At 28.2% G+C, this 19292-nt stretch overlaps 1 protein-coding gene across 1 annotated transcript in view; it reads right to left on the bottom strand.

Annotated features, from left to right (window-relative positions):
• LOC119601322 overlaps positions 1-19292 on the bottom strand; it is a 71773-nt gene that overhangs the window by 32596 nt on the left and 19885 nt on the right. The window contains exon 2 of the mRNA XM_037952167.1: positions 7377-7447. The gene's annotated coding sequence lies outside the window, so the exon portion shown is untranslated. The remainder of the gene's footprint in view (positions 1-7376; positions 7448-19292) is intronic.

Below are 19292 nucleotides of genomic sequence, written 5' to 3'. Positions count from 1 at the left end.
ATCGTGCTCATTACATCTAAGAGCGTACGTTGAACATGTAGAGATCATTGATCACATTCTTTAAGAGATCATTTAAAAGTTGTATTTGTTTTGTTGATCGAATGCAATACAGAGAATTTGCTTCCGCTCAGGAGAAGGCATAGAATTTAAGCAGCTCTTCATCTCCCAATTTCTGTGCGATCAGTACATTTGATCGTGTATGGATTGAGAAAGGAGGCTTCCCTAAATCATTATATCATCATATATTAAAATCATCGAGGGATTGTGAGTTCACTATTATCGATATCCGAATATCCTCCTTTTTATTCATTAGATGCAAGTCAGTTTTGTATAGTTTATACCCGATCTCAAACCCAAGTTATCAAAGTTTATCAATCAGATATGAGAACAAAAACTCTTGGATCTTGTGTTTCCCTGATAATTCGATAAATTCTCTCAATTAAAATGGATTAAATTTTTACTAAAAAAACTAGAGATTTAAACCTTGTACCTAATGGTTAAAGAAAGGAGTTAATAAAGTCAGTAATAAAAGAGACAAATTCGTCGAAAATCTTTCGGTTGATGTTTGTCCAACCTTAATGATAATGAGTCCCAGTAAGGCATTTTAGTAGATCAACTAACACAATAACATCAGAACTAGGAGATTAAACAGGCCCAAAGCTATGAAGTGGCTAGAAAGTCATAGAGTAGTTACTATTCTTTTCTATAAATTTCATTTACAATTACCTACAGCATCAATAACTTAAGATACATTGTGCTCTAACAGGCCCCTTAAGTGCTTATTTTTGTCTGTTTTTATCTAAAAATACTCTTTTTAATAGCACTTCCATAATTTAACTGTCAGCATTTCCCATACAAGTCACAACACACACATGATCTGGTAATAAAGATCTCAAACTAAAAATTAACCTGACAGTTTTGCACAGCAAGAAAAGGGCAAAATTAACAACAATTTCTCAGTATAAGAGTAAATAGTAAATTTGTATTATTTATTTTTATTTTTAACTAAATTTTCATGGCATTTAGTTCTTTATTTATAATTATTATTATTATTTTAAAACTCTACACTCTGTGGCAGTAACTTTTTTTACATAGAATTTCCTTTTGCAACACGCAATATGTATTTCTTATAAATCTCTCGCTCTCATATTTGTACAGACACTTAATTAACAGATAGTTTTTCTCATCTTCAGCCATTAGTTGTGCCAAGAAAGATGTGTCTAAGACAATTTCCTTTATGGTCATGACAGAAATTGCTAAATACTTTTGCAGAAACAAGAACAGAACTTACAACACACACTCAAGGGGGTTTTTATCAAATTAATAAGTAAATAGAAAAAATTGTTTTAATATGAAAAGTTAATTGGAAGTTTGACACAAATGAGGGGCCGGATTAAAAAGTGTAAAGTGATCTAGTTAATAAATTGTTTGAAAGTTAATAAGTGTGGTGCAATAACAAAAAAATGACAAGGAAGTTGTAAAAAGTAGTTTAGGCTAAACAAGTGTGGGTCTTAAGTCTTTTGTTTTTTGAAGGACAAATTAGGTTTTTGTTAAAAAAACTATTATTATTTCATGAAATCAACTTCCGTTTGTATGTAAAGGAATTGAGTTTAGTTATATTGTCTTTAAAATCTTCTAGTTTTTTTAACTTCTTAAGAAGTAGTATTTTATTTTTGGTTTATACTTATTTTAATAAATTTTTCTGAGTTTTTATAAATTTTATTCCATTCTTTTTTTTTAACAATTACTTGTTTTTTCTTACAATTATAAATTCATTAAGATTTTTCTAAATTTATGTTTGTTTCTTCAAATGTTTTTTTTTTTAAAATTTAAACATTTCTTTGCATTTTCATAAAGTTTTCTACTTTCTTCTGTGAAAACAAACAACCAGCAATTATTTGTACATTTTCCATTTGGAAAAGTAATCTGCATTCGAATATCAAATGGAAAAAAACAAAATTCACACAAAATTTTCTTATTTTTATTTGATATAAAACACTATAGGTAGTTGTTATTTGAATACAGCCGGTGTTTCTACTTGGCTGGATGTTGTCTAATACTTAACACTTTGGGTTTTTTTCTTTTGCTGCTGCAGCAGCAGTACTTTTCATCATAGACTTAACTCTAGCCAGGTGAAATTTTAGCAGGTTGGCAAAAAAAACAAGAAAAAACTCATCAAAATGAAAAAAAAACATAATCTTTAAGGAAATGAAAACTTTATTTTGCAGATTAGTTGATTTCATTAGTATAATAACAGCAAAAGTGTTGACGATTATGTGAGCTGTTTTTTTTTTCTTCTACTGGTGTGTATATCTTTATTAATCTTGGTAATTAAGAAATTAATATTTTAATCATATACACGTTCAAACGTAGTATGTGGTAAAAATCAGTCATGGTAGATGATTTTTGTATGTTGTTGTTGTTGTTTTTTACAACAAATTAATGTGTGTTAATCTTTACACTTGTTGTATAATTATAAACATGCATGTGGTTTTTTGATTTTCAAAAGATTTGTGTTTGAAAAACAAACAACATAATTTGCCAGAGAGTTAAGTAGTTGAGGAGGATGTGTAAAGTCGTTTTTCTTGGAAATTATTATTGAATTAACTGGACAATTTTTTTTTTGTGAGGAACAAGAAAATTCTTTGATGTGTATTTTAATATGTGAAACAGGTTTGGAAGATTTGTTTTCATCATAAAGTCGCTCCTGTCAATATCATGTGTAAAAGAGCGAAAATATTGATCAAAATTATTGATTGAAAACTTATAGGGATGATTTTTTAAGAAATAACTTGACAAAAAAAGCGACAATTGTAACACGAGATTGATTAAAATTGTTATTAGAAAACTAATAGAAATGATTCTTATCTCAATTCATAGGCCATCCATATGGTTTTTTTTGGCACAAAAAACAAAAGACTTAAGCTAAGAACTTGAAACAACTTAAATATTAAATTATACCTTTGTGAGATGGTTAACAGCTAAAATCATAGTTGGAAACTATTTATGATGGTCATTTAGTTTTGTTTGGAATAAATAAAATGAAAAAAATGAAAAAAATTAAATTTTAAATTTAAACTTTTAAACATTTAAACATATACAATTTTTCTTAGAGATCCAAATTAATTAATCCACGGGACTATAGTCTATAGTCGGGACTGTAGTCTATAGTCGGGACTATAGTCTATAGTCGGGACTATAGTCTATAGTCGGGACTATAGTCTATAATCGAAACAATAGTCTATAGTCGGGACTATAGTCGGTAATATAGTCCATAGTTAGACTGTAGTCTATAGTCGGAATTATTTTCTATAGACGAGACTATAGTCTATAGTCGGGACTATAGTCTACAGTCGGGACTATAGTCTATAGTCGGGACTATAGAGTATAGTCGGGACTATAATCTATAGTTGAGACTATAGTCTATAGTCGGGACTATAGTCTATAGTCGGGACTATAGTCTATAGTCGGGACTATAGTCTCTAGTCGATACTATAGTCTATAGTCGGGGCTATAGGATTTAGTTAGGACTATAGTCAATAGTCGGTACTATAGCCTATATTAGGGACTATAGTCTATTGTCAGGACTTTATTCCATAGTTGGGAATTTTGTCTATAATCGGGTCTATTGTCTATAACCGGATCTATTGTCGGAACTATAGTATACAGTCGGGATTATAGCCTACACTCTAAACTATTGTCTGGAGAAAAATAATGTCTATAATTAGGTCTGTAGTTTAGACTAAAATCATAGTTGGAAACTATTTATGATGGTCATTTAGTTTAGTTTGGAATAAATAAAAAGAAAAAAAAAAAAAAAAAGAAAAAATTAAATTTTAAATATAAACTTTTCCCTAACATATTAACCAACTAAATATTTCTTAGAGATCCAAATTAATTAAGCCACCATTAAAGTTATAATCAACCTAATCTCTTTACTTATCCTGGTAAACAACTTAAGTAATAAATCTCTTAATTTTTCCAAACAATTTCTTTATCACTTCCCCACTAACCACTTTTGTTCTCAAAAAAAAAAAAAAAAAAAAAACTAAAAAAATAAAACAAAAAATTACTCCATTTAGTAAAACTACTTGTTTATAATAAAAACAAAAACAAAATTACCAAACAATAGCTTGTATTTAAGTGATTGTATTATAATGTTTCAAATGCACTCAAAACCCCTATATGGTCAATAACTAGTAAAAGAACAAAAAAATAATAGAAAATAACGTTAAAAAATTAGGTAAATTGTCATATGACTTATTTACTCTACAATAACTGAAAAAAGCTTTATTATATAGACCACAGTTTATAGAGCATACAAAAGACCTTAAACCAAAAAAAAAGAAAAATAGTAAAAAAAACTAAAACTTGTGGTCTATTGTTTAAGCCCCCATATTTTATTTTTTTATATATGGTAATCAATTATAACATATTAAAAACAATAGGAAAATTGTAACAATTTGCTAAATGCCTTAACCCAGCATAATAATGTTTAATACTGTTACATATGTAAGTATTAGAGAGTTACCGAGATTTTTATCTTAGTACTTAACTGCATTATCCAATATGTGGGGTAGTTTAAGAAGACTAGCATTACAGCAACAAATTTACCGTTGAGCTGATTTTGGTTTTTTATTATAGAATTTTTTAAGCTTTTCTAAATAGTTTTTTTGTTTAAAATTTATACTTTTTGGTTTAAGTTTTAAAAAAATATATCACGTTTGAGCTTGTTATGTTTACACGCATGATTGCCCGCTTACTAACTACTACTACTGCCCGGACTGCCTGCCTGCCAATTGACGGCCTGACTACGTTATTAATGCGTGCTTTGAAAATTTTATCAGATTTAAAAGAAAATAAAACAATTTCAAAATGCTTTAGAATTTTTGTTTTATGTACTATATTGGTTATTTTGCTTGGTTTGATCAGAAATTTAGAACAATTTTTTTTCTCTTGCTGTTTGTAATTTTATTTTCTATATTTATAAGATAAAACACTTTATGCTTACTAATTGCTGACGTTAGCGTTTAACTATTTTTATGGAGTTCTAAAGCAATTAAAGTAATCACGTTTATAAATTTCTTCAAGTCTTTTGTGTAACTAGATTAAATTAACGATATGGTTATGCACTATTAACATAATGGTCAATGTGTTTATAAATAAAAAAAAAATCTATAAGAAAACTAAAGAAATAGAAATATTAAGAAAGTTATTTGTTTGGTAGGTAAACGTGCATTTAAGAATTTAGAAAATAAGGAAAAATTTTTTTATAAAGAAGAGAAATACATAAGTTGTTTGTGTTATTTGTGTACTAGAAAAAATGTTATTGAAATATTAAAGAATTTTTTTTTTCAAGTATGTTGCTTAAGTCTTTTGTTTTTTTGAGCTAGTTTTAATAAAAAACTGGGCTGCTGAATTTATTTAAAACAAGTAAGAGTTCTCTATTAAGCTGTGCCGATTCGGCACTGCCGAATCTAATAAATATCTCACCATAGTAATTTTAAAAATTAATAATTTTCGACACTATATTCTATAGCCATTGTCTTTAGTCTATAGTCTGGAATTTAGTTTATAATCGCGAATATAGTCAATAGTCGGAACTATAGTCTATAGTCTGGAATATAGTCTGTAAACGCGACTATAGTCTATAGTAGGGACTATAGTGTATAGCCGGGAATGTAGTCTATATACGGGTCTATAGTCTTTAGACGGGTCTATAGTTTGTAGTCGGGACTATAGTCTATTGTCGGGACTATAGTCTATAGTCGGGACTACAGTCTATAGATGGGGCTATAGTCTATAGACGGGACTATAGTCTATAGAGGGGATTATAGTCTATAGTCGGGATTATAATCTACAGTCGGGACTATAGTCTATAGTTGAGACTATAGTCTATAATCGGAACTATATTCTATAGGCTGGACTATAGTCTATAGTCTGGACTATAGCCTATAGTAGGGACTTTAGTCTATAGTCGGGACTATAGTCTATAATCGGAACTATATTCTATAGTCTGGACTATATTCTATAGCCTGGACTATAGTCTATAGTCGGGACTATAGTCTATAGTCGGGAATGTAGTCTAAAGACGGGTATATAGTCTATAGACGGGTCTATAGTATGTAGTCGGGACTATAGTCTATAGTCGGGACTATAGTCTATAGTCGGGACTATGATCTATAGTCGGGACTATAATCTATAGTCGGGACTATAGTCTATAGTCGGGACTATGATCTATAGTCGGGACTATAATCTATAGTCGGGACTATAATCTATAGTCGGGACTATAATCTATAGTCGTGACTATAGTCTATAGTAGGGACTATAGTCTATAGTTGAGACTATATTCTATAATCGAGACTATAATCTATAGTCTGGATTATAGTCTATAGTCGGGACTGTAGTCTATAGTCGGGACTATAGTCTATAGTCCGGACTGTAGTCTATAGTCGGGACTACAGTCTATAGTCTGGACTATAGTCTATAGTCGGGACTGTAGTCTATAGTCGAGACTATAGTCTATAGTCGAGACTATAGTCTATAGTCGGGACTATAGTCTCTAGTCGATACTATAGTCAATAGTCGGGGCTATAGGATTTAGTTAGGACGATAGTCAATAGTCGGGACTATAACCTATATTAGGGACTATAGTCTATTGTCAGGACTTTATGCCATAGTTGGGAATTTTGTCTATACTCGGGTCTATTGTCGGGACTATAGTATACATTCTTAACTATTGTCTGGAGAAAAATAATGTCTATAATCAGGTCTGTAGTTTGGACTATAGTCTAAAGCCCAGACTATAGTCTATTATCGGGACTATAAGATTATAGTCGAAAATATTGTCTTTTATAAATGTCAATTACTCGAAACAATCCTTTATAGTTATTTCTATAGTCAAGACCATCGTCTAGTCTTTTATTTTTAAAAAATCTTTTCTTAACAACAAATTCCAATTAAATAAACAAAAAATTATTGAGAAAGTTTTCTTTTTAAATCACAGCGAAATAAATTAAATTAAACAACCATTAGTTTCAAAATTAATTAGTTTACCATAAAATTGTCATCATGTTTATAAAGTTCACTTACAAATTTGGTCATTTCTTGAAAATAATTTAATTCACAAATTGTTTATAGCGGTAAGCGGACAAAATTTTTAAAAGAAACTTAAGTGTGTCTATAGGTTTCTCCACATGACTAATAGCAAGTGGGTGTCATTTGCATAATGGTAGCGTTTAAACAACACATATAGATTTCTGCTTAAAATTCTATTTACGTTTGTGATTTTAAAAACACATTTAAAGTGAAATTTTTCTTGATGTGAATGAAACATAAAAATCGTTAAATGAAATAAAAAACAAAATCACACATACCTTAATTAAAGCAAAATATAAAGATAATCAAATTGTTGAGGTGGGTCTTTTTAGAGTGTAAGTTAAAGAAACTGAAAGTAAAAAAAAACAAGAAAAAAAAATAATAAAATTAGTAAAACCAGAACATTGTTTAAAAAATAATAAAATAAAAACAAAACGTGATTTAGAGGCTACAAGTAGATTTTTATATGTTTTAAATGTAACTATTTGAAGAATTGGTAATAAAAATTTCACTATTTATGCTAAATGTTTAGGGACATTCACCTTTTTAGAGATTTTTGGCTAATTTAGAGTTTTGTTTAATGTTTGGTGGTTAGTGCTGAAGTTTGTTAAAATAAAAGTAAAATTTTTAAAAGAAATATTATAATTTTTGTAGATTAAATTTAAATTGCAAAAAAATTTCAATTTAACATTATTTTTTGTTTTTCAAGTTAGTTGAAAATTATGCAAAATTTTTAAGTATTATTTCTAGTTTATTGTTTATCAGGGGTCTTGTTAAAAAAGAATTTTCTTTCAACCAACTTTTATAAAACTTGGCAGACATTTGTCCACACACACACACAATTGACAAGTGAAAATGTGTGGCTTTTCCATGAAATTTTCTATTTTATTTTCTCTAACTATAAAAGGTAAATTTATTACTTTAAATTTAGTGGAAATTTACTCTAAAATCTTAAAAAAAAATACAAAAAGTAGGTGACAATACCAAATTTGTTTGCTGCTTGACAGAAAAACACACCAAAATTTTAAATTATAATTTTTCACAAAAAAACACTATGATCATCTCTGTTAACCATTTAAGGCTGACTCTGACTGATATTTATGTAAATTATTATAAATTTGAAAAAAAAACACAATCATTTGCCATAAAATTTTATTTTATTTGTGAGTAACAATTTTTGTATAATTTTAAATTCTCCTTGGCTGTTAGGTTGGTTGGTTGGTTGCTTACTTGTCTTAGTCTTAGTATTTCGATGGTCTTCTTATATGAGACTGCCCCACAACTCTGGGTCAACTTTCGCTTTATGTTAGAAAAGAAGACAAAAACAGCAAAAAATACTTAAGAAAACAATTGCATTTGTTTTTAGTATATATTGGCCATTTATGTTGTGTTAAAATGAAAATAAACTACTTGCCAATGGATTTTTTGTTTGCTACTTGTTTTTTAGTTTTTTTTTTTTTTTGATTTTTTTGTAGCTTTTTAGTATTAACATTATGGTTGCTAGTTTAGTTAGATTTTATTTATTTTTTTTTGTTTTTTTTTTTTGGTTTCATTTATTCTGCCTTTGTTAATAGTTTAATAAAAAGATGAACTTTTATTAGACGTTAAATTATTGATAAAATCAAAGGAAATTATAAAAAATTAAATATGAGAAACTAAGCCATAAATGGAACTTAAGCTAAGTTTTATAAAGAAAAAGTTTTAAGGAAAAATATTCTTAACAAAAAGTTTGCTTTAAGTTTTTGGTTTAGATTTTTAAGACAAGAGCGTACACATCAAAAAAAGCTTAATTTTGTTTCTTGATTAAAAGAGAGAATCTAAATGACACTGTTGGAAGGACAGACACTAGGATGGTTTAGTTTTACTTTTTGTGGGAAGAAAACTGATCCAGAACTAATCCAGTGATTTGTGTTTCTTTTTAAAAAGCTTAATTTTTTTTCGATTTCATGAAAGGCACATAAAGAACTGTAATGACCAAAGCTTTCTTTGATGGTATATATACATATCTATATCACAAAAATTGTGATCGAAGTGAGCAAATTTATTCTAAACAGAAGTCTTGTGAATAGTTTCTCAAGATTGGTATACAAAAGCTTAAACAGTTTTATGAGCGAAACTTAAAGAAATCAAAGATTTTTGCTTCTTTGAGAGCAGAGCAATCTCACAGAGAAAGTAATTGATAATATTGCTAACCTTAAGCAGAAACTATAACCGAGCTAGTCTAGTTATTAGTTTTTCTACATAGAAAAGCTAAGGAAGAACTGAAAGAAATTTAATGATCAGAACTAACTAATTACTTCATTGAGAGGAAAGCTGTCTTACAGATAAACTTGTAAGCAGTTATATAGAATATAGTTCCAGTTCTTACAACAGCGATCGGTAACAAAAAAGTGATCGACATAGGAAACAGTGATCGTAGCAATTCTATATAGAAGGGAATAGATCCAGATCTAGTTCAGTATTTGTAAAGAATATAGTTTCAGTACTTACAACAGCGATCAGTAATACATTTATATAGAAACAAGAAAGGTGATCGTAGCAATTCTAGACCGAAGAGAATTGATCCAAAATATTTGAAGTTCCAGTACTTACAACAGCGATCGGTAATAAATTTCTGTAGAAACAAGAAGAGTGATCGTAGCAATTCTAGATTGAATGGATTTGATCCAGAACTAGTCCAGCATTTAGTTTTCTCTCTGATCATATTTAATTACTATTTTGGGAGCAAAGCAATCCCACAGATGTTCCTATTCTTGTGATTTATGTAAGTAACGATCTCCAAAAAAGCGATCGACATAATAACGAGTGATCGTAGCAATTCTAGATAGAAGGGAATAGATCCAGAGCTAGTCCAATATTTGTAGAGAATATAAATAGTTCCAGTACTTGCAACAGCGATCAGTAATACATTTATATAGAGGCAAGAAGAGTGATCGTAGCAATTCTAGACAGAAGGGAATTGATCCAGAACTAGTACAGTATTTGAAGAGAATATAGTTTCAGTACTTACAACAGTGATCGGTAATAAATTTCTGTAGAAACATGATAAGTGATCGTAGCAAATCTAGATTGAAGGGATTTGATCCAGAACTAGTCCAGCATTTAGTTTCTCTCCCAAAAAAGCGATCGACATAGAAAAGCTTAAGCTATTTAACTTTAATATATGCAATGATCATAGTTAATTACTTCTTTAAAAGCAAAGCAGTCGCACAGATAAATTAACTGACAATGTACTAGTAAAAGAACTTGTTCCTATTCTTGTGATTTATGTAAGTAGAGATCGGTAAAGAGAAAAAGGTACTGAAAATGAACTAGAACAGGAAAAAAGCAGTAGAAACAGAAATAAGATTGACTCGTTCATTTATTCTATATTGAATCAGAATATAAGGATGTCTTGCAGATTGATCGATGCAGTGGAATAAACTCATGGATTCAAGTGTAACGGCTTTTTGATAACCAACTCCATAACACTGCAAAGTCCATTCATACTACCTATTATCACAAATTTATGCTTTCGTTGTGACAAAACATACCTTAAGTAAACTTGCCCACTTGTACAAATGAGAAACTTAAACATTTAAATGCGAACTTTTATTTTAAGATTGCCAGTTTCATATTTATAGTTCACTCAAAAACCAAAAAAAAAACACAACTTTAGTTCCCATGGTTCTAATTTTCTTTAAAATTGTTGTTTATTCTTTCAGTTTCCTCCTCTATTTTCTTTCTAGCTTAAAATTCTCAACTAATTTGTCAAATCTATAGCCTTAAGTAAAACTATCTTACTATATTCGTTCATATTACCAACTTAAACTCATTAGCAGTATTGTTCTGTAAGGCCCATTTCTTTTCTTAGTTTTTGTCGTGTTCGTGTTACTTTTTTTTTAAGGTGTAAAAACTCTAAATATTTGCAATAAATAAAATTGTTACATTGTACTTGGCATTTCTTCCGTTTTTTCATTATTTTTTCTTTACTTTGGGTGTCTCGTATTTATTTAAAGTACATAGACTGTAAGACTTACATACGTATTGAATGTCTGGCCTCAATAGAAAGTGGGGCTACAGTTCAATGTCTTTTGTTTAAGGTTCTTGACTGTGTTGGTATTTTAGGTCTGTAGTGGATTTTTTTGCAAACCATGTTAGCAGTACACAGTGCCATGGAAATGCATGTTAAATTATTAATGCAATATATGTTGATAAGAAAAAAACATAACGTATTGCAAAAATTTTAAGTTAAAACAGTGAGGGGCAAACTCATATTATACCAATATCACTATAATGGAGAGAATATTATGCATTATTATTGGTTTTACATTCACACCTTACAGTTTAAACAACGACTCAGAATGTGATTCTTAAGCAATGTCCCTTGGTTCGTCAGCCTGTCTGTCTGTCCGTATGGCAGTCCATGTAAACCTTCTTTTTTTCGAATTTATTAACATTTATTAAAAAAAGTAAATAAATTCGATCTCTGTTGTCAATGCCGAACGACCACTAGTGTAATGTTTAACTTTATAACAATTTAATCCTTGTCTCTATTAAAACCGGCATACAAGTTTGTTGCTTAAATCTTTTGATTGTGCTTTAAGCCTTCCGCTTTACTGTTTCTCTTTTTTTACATTTTTTGTTATATTTTCTTTGACAAAAAGTTCACCTACATTGCCACAATTTTGTTACAGTTTTTTTTTCTTCTTATCATTTGTTGCTTTTGTTGGCATTTATTTATATCAAAAGATAAAAATCTGGCTGTCTAATGTAAAATCTAGTTAAACAAAAACACTAAAACAGATGACATTGTTTTAAACAAAGTAAGCAATGAAAAGAAATTTAAATAAGTTGCAACAAAAAAAACTCCCCCTTTTTTCTATTTTAACCATAAATTTTCAATGCACTTTTAGTTTAGAGCAAAATAAAGCATGAAACAAATCATTTGTTTATAACTAATTCTCATGGCAAAAAAAAAAACAATTTCACTTTTCTTTTTAAACAAATTAAATATAATTTCAATAAATTTCTTGTATTTTAGAAAAAGTTAAATAGCGTAAAAGAGAAATTACCAAAATTACTTTAATTTTCTTAATATAAAATATTAGTTTTTAAAACTAATACCTAAATTACGGTGCTTTTTTTAAATGACCACTATTTAAGGCATTTAAAACATTTTAACTTAAGTTTAGTGGGTTAAATACTTTTAGTATAAATTTTTCTTGTCAAAAAAAAAAAAAAACAGCTACCAACGCATTGAGTTAATTAAGGTTAATTTAATGTCATTTCCCCCTCCACATTTAAGCGAAAAGATATTTAAGTTCTGTTACCAAAATTTGTTAACAGTTTTTTATTTGTTTACCAAGAAAGAAAAACAAATATTAATGATGTTAAGTTAAGAAAGTTTTAAATGGAAAAAATAAAAAACAAATTGGCAAATCAGCTTTAAACTACTTTAAAATCAGCTAAATATGAAAATCAAACTTATCATTAGATAACAAATCTTATGAAGATTGACGGTCAGCATGCAAAGGCACTGAGATGGTCTGAGATTAGATACTCCAAGTACTTGAGCAAAGTACTTGTACATGAATCAGTTATGTTCCCAAAGGGAGTTGCTGAGTCATCTACAGCTCGCCCTGCGCTAGAATAAGTATCAGCGTTGAATAATGCTACACCTGTTTATAAACTTTTTTAAGATTATTTTCTTAATATGTTAATATATTTTCCAAAGGAAATATAGAGAGAAGTTTATGTTAAGAGAGAACATTGTACTAAACACAAAAAGCTTTAGAGCTTTTATAAACCACCTATATTGTCTAAACGAAGTTATTAAGGCAAGAAGCTTTTGACCTTATTTGAGAAAACTTTTAACTTAAAAGGAAATATGAAGAGAAATTTGTGCTAACAGAGGATAAAGTTTTAAAGCAAAAAGCTTTAGAGCTTTTATAAAAAAAGAGTTTAAAATATTTAAACAAACTTGTCAGAGGAAAACAAGAAGAAGGAACTAAGCTGCCAAAAAAGTGGTATTAAGTGGTATTAAGTGGTATTTGACCTTTTTTGAGAAAACTTTTAACTTAAATGAAGAAACATGAAGAGAAATTTGTACTAACAGAGGAGAATGTATTAAAGATAAAAGCTTTAGAGCTTTTAGAAACAAGAGTTTCAAATATTTATTTTTTAATATTTAAACAAACTTGTCAGAGGAATACAAGAAGAAGGAACTAAGCTGTCAAAAAAGGTATTAAAGCAAGAAGCTTTTGACCTTTTTTGAGAAAACTTTTAGCTTAAAAGAAAGAAATTAATGCTAAGAGAGGAATATGTAATTTAGCAAACGTATTGAGAGCTTTTTTAAAAAAGAGATTAAAATACTTATTTTTTTTTATTAATTAAACAAAATTCATGTGGGAAAGAGGTATTAAGACAAGAAGCTTTTGAGCTTTTATGAGAAGAAATGTTTAACTCACCTGCAGTTCGACAAAGAGTCAATGCATGCGAAAAAGACAGTGATTTCCACTAACGTCTAACCACCTGGTTGGCTCTAATTAGTCTTTCGTCTCGGATGTACTGTTTGTAAACGAGGGTGAAGATAAACGTCACTTTCGAATCCCCTTTGTAAGCGAGAGAGTGGACACGAAATTAAGGTTTTTGTGTGTCTCTTTGTAATCTATGGGGTGACGTATAACAAGCACATGTTAAAATAGCTAGTCACCTGGACAGTTGGTGACTAGCAGGCATGGGGCGTAATGACTACATTTTCAATTATAATTACATTTGAAGTAATCGTAATTGATGTTTTGCAAATTACAATTATTTGTAATTGAAGTTTTGCCAATTTCAATTACTTGTAATTGTAATTAAAGTTTGGCCAATTACAACTATTTGTAATTGTGAATGTTGCTTTTTGTGTGTCTCTTCATAATCTATGGGGTGACGTAGGACAAGCACATGTTAAAATAGCTAATCACCTAGACAGTCGGTAGCTAGCAGACATGGAGCGTAATGACTACATTTTCAATTATAATTACATTTGAAGTTATCGTAATTGAAGTTTTGCAAATTACAATTATTTGTAATAGTAATTGAAGTTTTGCCAATTTCAATTACTTGTAATTGTAATTAAATTTTGGCCAATTACAATTACTTGTAATTGTGAATGTTGTCGCTTATAATTACATGTAATTTGTAATTAGTTACACTTTTAATTACAATTACAAGTATTTTTAATTGGAAACTTCAATCAAAGTTATAAGTAATTGTAATAATTCATTTACAATTACATGTTATTGCTTATTAGTTAATTACACATTACAAGTAATTGTAATTGCAAAATACTTCAATTACAATTACAATTCTAATTGGTTATTGCTTAATTACACATTAAAAGTAATTGTAATGAATTACTTTGTGCAATCATTAACCCCCATCACTGATGGCTAGGAGTTACTCTGGTGGCAGGTTAAATAGGTTGTTCTGGACTGTCCGACCGAACTGCTGGGTCATACAGAAAATTACAATAACACAATACATTCCTATAACTTCGCTTCCCCTCTATTCTATCCTGTATGTGTAAAATTTGTGAGCTTTTTTCGTGCGGAAGCTTTTTTTAAAAATCCTCTCTAACTGTTGTTTCTATTACTCTAAATTCCCTATATCATAGAGCGGAAACTCTGTTGTCAAACATTTGAGTAAGAATGTAAAAGCTTTTAAGCTTTATTATGAGTTACTCTTCAGTCATTTCATTTAATTTCAAAACACTTGTCTTCTTTTAAAGCTTAAACGAGCAAAAAAAAACTAAAGATTTAAAAAATTTAAACACCTTATTGCCATTTATAATAATTTTTTCTAAACATCTGCCTGCAACATTTTTGCCTTAACAAAAGTTTCCTTTTCAAATAAAAAAAAGTGTCAAAGTTTATTTAAACACATTCTCTTTAAAAAAGCATAAATTCGTTGCTTAGTTTTTTTTTTTTTTTTTTGCTCAAAATTTATTACAACCACCATTAAACTATCAACACTGAAATTATTTATAAACCATAAATTCTGCCATTACAGCTACCAAAGCTATTAAATGGTTTTATTTTTCCAAACTCAAAGGCTGTTAATAGTTAAATGTTGTTGTTGGTGTTGGTGGTGGTGATGGTGGTTGAAGGTGGTGGTGTTATTGCCAACATTTGTTTAACAGCCTCCCAACTCACGTTTAAGGTGAAAACATCTTTTAATTTTGTTGTTTTTGCTGTCTTCTTCTCTGGTTTACTATCCAGTCAAGTTGTTGACTCCCTGGTTATATGTTTATATGATTGCTTTGCTTTATTTGTAATTTATTATTTAAATTTTGTTAACAATTTTTAATGGTAGTAATCGATTTTGTTTTTGTTTTTTTTTTCTATTTGTCGTTAAAGTTCATTGATTTTTCTTTATAGAAAGAAATTTTTTTCGTAATGAAAAGTGCAATTTTTTTGAACAGTTTTTAGGTTGGGTTAACGCAGGAATAAGTAAAGGACATAAGTATTTATGAATATTTTTAAATAAAATGATGCTTAAGTTGTTAGTTATTGATGGGAAAGTTAATTGGCTTAACAAGGGAAAGAGAACAGATATAGTTTTGAGCTTAGGGATTAGTTATAGCAAAAAAGTAAAGGAATTTATGTTTAAAATGCAAGATTTCTCTATGTATGGTGTAAAAAGCTTTTTTGGATAAAATCTTAGAATATTTAAGAGCTAATTTTGGAAATTTCTTTTTTTTAGTTAGTTTTAAACCTGAGCTCGTATTTTTTAATATTATACGATTAATTTAACCTAAGCCTTTGGTGTCAGTAACTTTACCCCCTCTCCCATTAAACACACTTACAAAAAATTATATAAATCATTTCACCGGCAAAGCAGCAGGTGTCAAATATCATTTAGAAGCAGACGAACGAAAAAAAAAATAAGTTTTACAAAAACAAATTATAAAACGATTATGATTGTTTTCCAATTTTGGTTATTTCTACCAACTCAAATTTTAATTGCATTTTTTAAAGGAAATTTCCATTTTTTTTTTCTTAAGCAGCAATCAAATACATTAGCAACAGAAAATGTAATTTTCAAAATTGTTTTTCAATATCCAAACATGATTTCGACATCCGTTAAATATTAAAGATGAAAACGAGAGAAGAAATAAAAAAACCAACGAAATTAAAGAAATCGTGACAATAAACTTCTACTCCGTTTAACTTTAATACGAACAAAACTTTAAAAATACTTATATTTTCTAAATATTAAAAAAAAAACTAATATTTTTTCCAATTTACTCTAAAGACGCAAATAAGTTGCGCATCAAATTAAACAAAAAAAATTATTAACATGATGCCTTTTTTTCCAAAGCATATTATAGCATTTAATGTTAGTTAGAAAAGAAAAAAGAAGTCATGTTATTTTTTTAACAGCTGACCTTAAACTTTAAGAGTTTTGAAAAATTCAAAAAAATATATTGGAAATAAACTAAAACTTTGTTCGTGCCATAGCTCTAATGTTATTGACAGTTAAATGCTTTAAGCATTTTTTCAGCAAATGAAATTGAATGATATATATTTTTTTTGTCTGCTTTTGTCGGTTTTACTTTTTGGCTCCTAATGGGCTGGGATGCTGTGAAAATATCTTTAGACATGTAAACACTTTCATTTTTTTTTTTTTTTTCAAAACGAAAATGAAATTGAAAAGATTAGTTTTTTTGTTTCTGTTTTAATGATGAGTTTGTGTCTTTTTTTTGGTAATTATATGTGAAATGTAATGTGAAAGATTCTGTAAAGTTCATTTCTTAAGGCATCATTAAACAGATTGATAGCATTTGTAACGACATAGACAGGTTTCTAAGGTGCTGAGGTTTGGCTTACTTTAGACATTAATAAAAAAAAAAACATTTTTAATGCTTTTCCTGCCAAAAGTATTAATTTATTTACGATAAAGCTTTTCAAGGCTTTTATTAGGAAGCTTTTTTTTATTAGATTTTAGTTTAAAAGCAACAACCTTGTAGCTTGAATCAATATTTTAAGCAAAAAATCGTTGATAAAACACATTTCTGCTTAAGTTTTAACAACATTTTTCTTCAAGAGAGCTTTTAAAGCTTCTTTAGGAAGCCTTTTTTGAGCACATTTTGTTTTAGAAGCAACAACCTTGTAGCTGGAGACTATATTTTAAGCAAAAATTCATGATAAAATATTTTTTGCGCAAAAAGCTTTACTCTTTTAAGTTTTAAAAACATTTTTCTTCAAAAGAGCTTTTAAGTAAATAACAAGACTTTTCTAAAAATTCTGCTTTGAATTAGAAAAATATTTGATTCTGAAAGCTTTTAAAAGAAATTCGCTATGTTAAAAAAAACAACAATATGCTTTTAGTAAAAAGTTTTTTCAAAAAAAGCAGAAGTTAATACAAACAATCATAAACATTATCTTAAACCTTTATCTCAAAATCAAAAGCTTCACAGATTTTATTTAAATCTGCAAAAGTTTCACAAAAAGCTTTTTTCATACAACAATCTCTCATTTTTATCAAAAACTTGTGTTTTACTAAATAACTTGTCATAAAATGACCAACTTTAAAGTTAAAGCTTTTTTCCAGAAAAAAAAAACTTTTTATTTATAAAGCTTTTTGCTAGTAAAAAGCTTTTATCATACACAAATCTATTTTTCATCATATACTTATATTTTGCCTAAAAGCTTTTCACAAAAAGTCGAACTTTTCCAAAAAAAAAACTTTTTATTATAACTTTTAACATTCATTGTAATAAAAAGCTTTATTTTAAATATCATTTTTTCGAAAATATGGCAAACTTTTCACAAAAAAAGCTTTAATCATACACAAATCTATTTTTAATCAAATACTTATATTTTACTGAAATGCTTTTTACAAAAAGCTCTAATCCTGCACAAATCAATTTTTCATCAAAAATTTCTTATCTAAAAGCTTTTTACAAAAAGTCGAACTTTGTAGTAAAAGCTTTTTCAAAAAAAATTTTTTTATAAAAGCTTTTACAAAAAGACTTCTTTATTACAGCTTTTAACTTTCATTTTAATAAAAAGCTTTATTTTTAATAAAATTATTTCGAAAATTCAGCAAAAGTTTCACAAAAAAGCTTTAATCATGCACAAATTCTTCATCAAATACTTTTATTTTACTGAAAAGCTTTTCATAAAAAGTCAAACTTTCTAGTAAAATCTTTTTCAAGAAAAAAATCTTTTTTTATTAAAACTTTTAACATTCATTTTAATAAAAAGCTTTATTTTTAATAACCTTTCAAAAAAGTTTCACAAAACAGCTTTTATCATACACAAATCTATTTTCATCAAATACTTATATTTTATCGAAAAGCTTTTCCAAATTTTTAATAAAAGTCGAACTTTCTAGTAAAAGCTTTTTCTAAAAAAATAAAAATATTATAACTTTTAACTTTTTTTATAATCTTTCCTATTAATGAAATGGTATCTTTTTAATAAAACCTTGCCTTTTAATAAAATGCTCAACTTTCAATAAAAAGCTTTCATTCAATCGGATGTCCTAATAGCATATTTTTGTTAAAATTGTTTTTTCTAAATATTTTCTTACTAGAAAATTTCAAATTTTTTAATACAAGAACCATTCCCATTACTTAAAAGTTTTCCCTCTTTAAACATAATAACGCCTTTAGCTTTTCCTTTTCATACAAAATGCAAGTCTACACCAAGCCTTTTGAATTAATTTCACTTTCTTGAGAATTTTTGACTTTCAGGTCAATCATAATTTAAAATAATAAATTTTACTGGGGTTTCAAATGACACACTAAACATACAAACCGAATACAAAACGAAAAAACATGCAACTTAAATGAAAATGAAAGAGATTTTTTTTTATTATTATTATTGTTTGTTAGCAGCTCGTTTAAGTTGCAGTCATAAAGAACATGATATGTCACATGCAATAAGTATAAGGTTGCAATATGAACAACAACAACAACAACAAAATAAACTGAAAAAAAGACATGGACATAAACATGAACAACAATGAGGAAAGACTTTGAAACAACATTTCTCTTTCATTTGACCGCAGTGACCAAAGTCAAACCAGCAGCAACTGAAGAAAAATGTTAAATAAATTGTGGTTTGTTTATGTGTTTTATATTAGTTGGTTTAAAACCAAACAGCAGCCTTCTAAAGATGATCTTGGAATAAGAGAGAAAAAAACAAATAACAAACTAT

The sequence above is a fragment of the Lucilia sericata genome, unplaced genomic scaffold, assembly GCF_015586225.1.
Source record: "Lucilia sericata isolate MDLA Ls3-8-SP2 unplaced genomic scaffold, ASM1558622v1 Contig000156F_arrow, whole genome shotgun sequence".
In the NCBI taxonomy this organism is placed as follows: domain Eukaryota; kingdom Metazoa; phylum Arthropoda; class Insecta; order Diptera; family Calliphoridae; genus Lucilia; species Lucilia sericata.
Note: the sequence above shows the minus strand (reverse complement) of the source record. Positions and strands in the feature narration are given on the sequence as shown.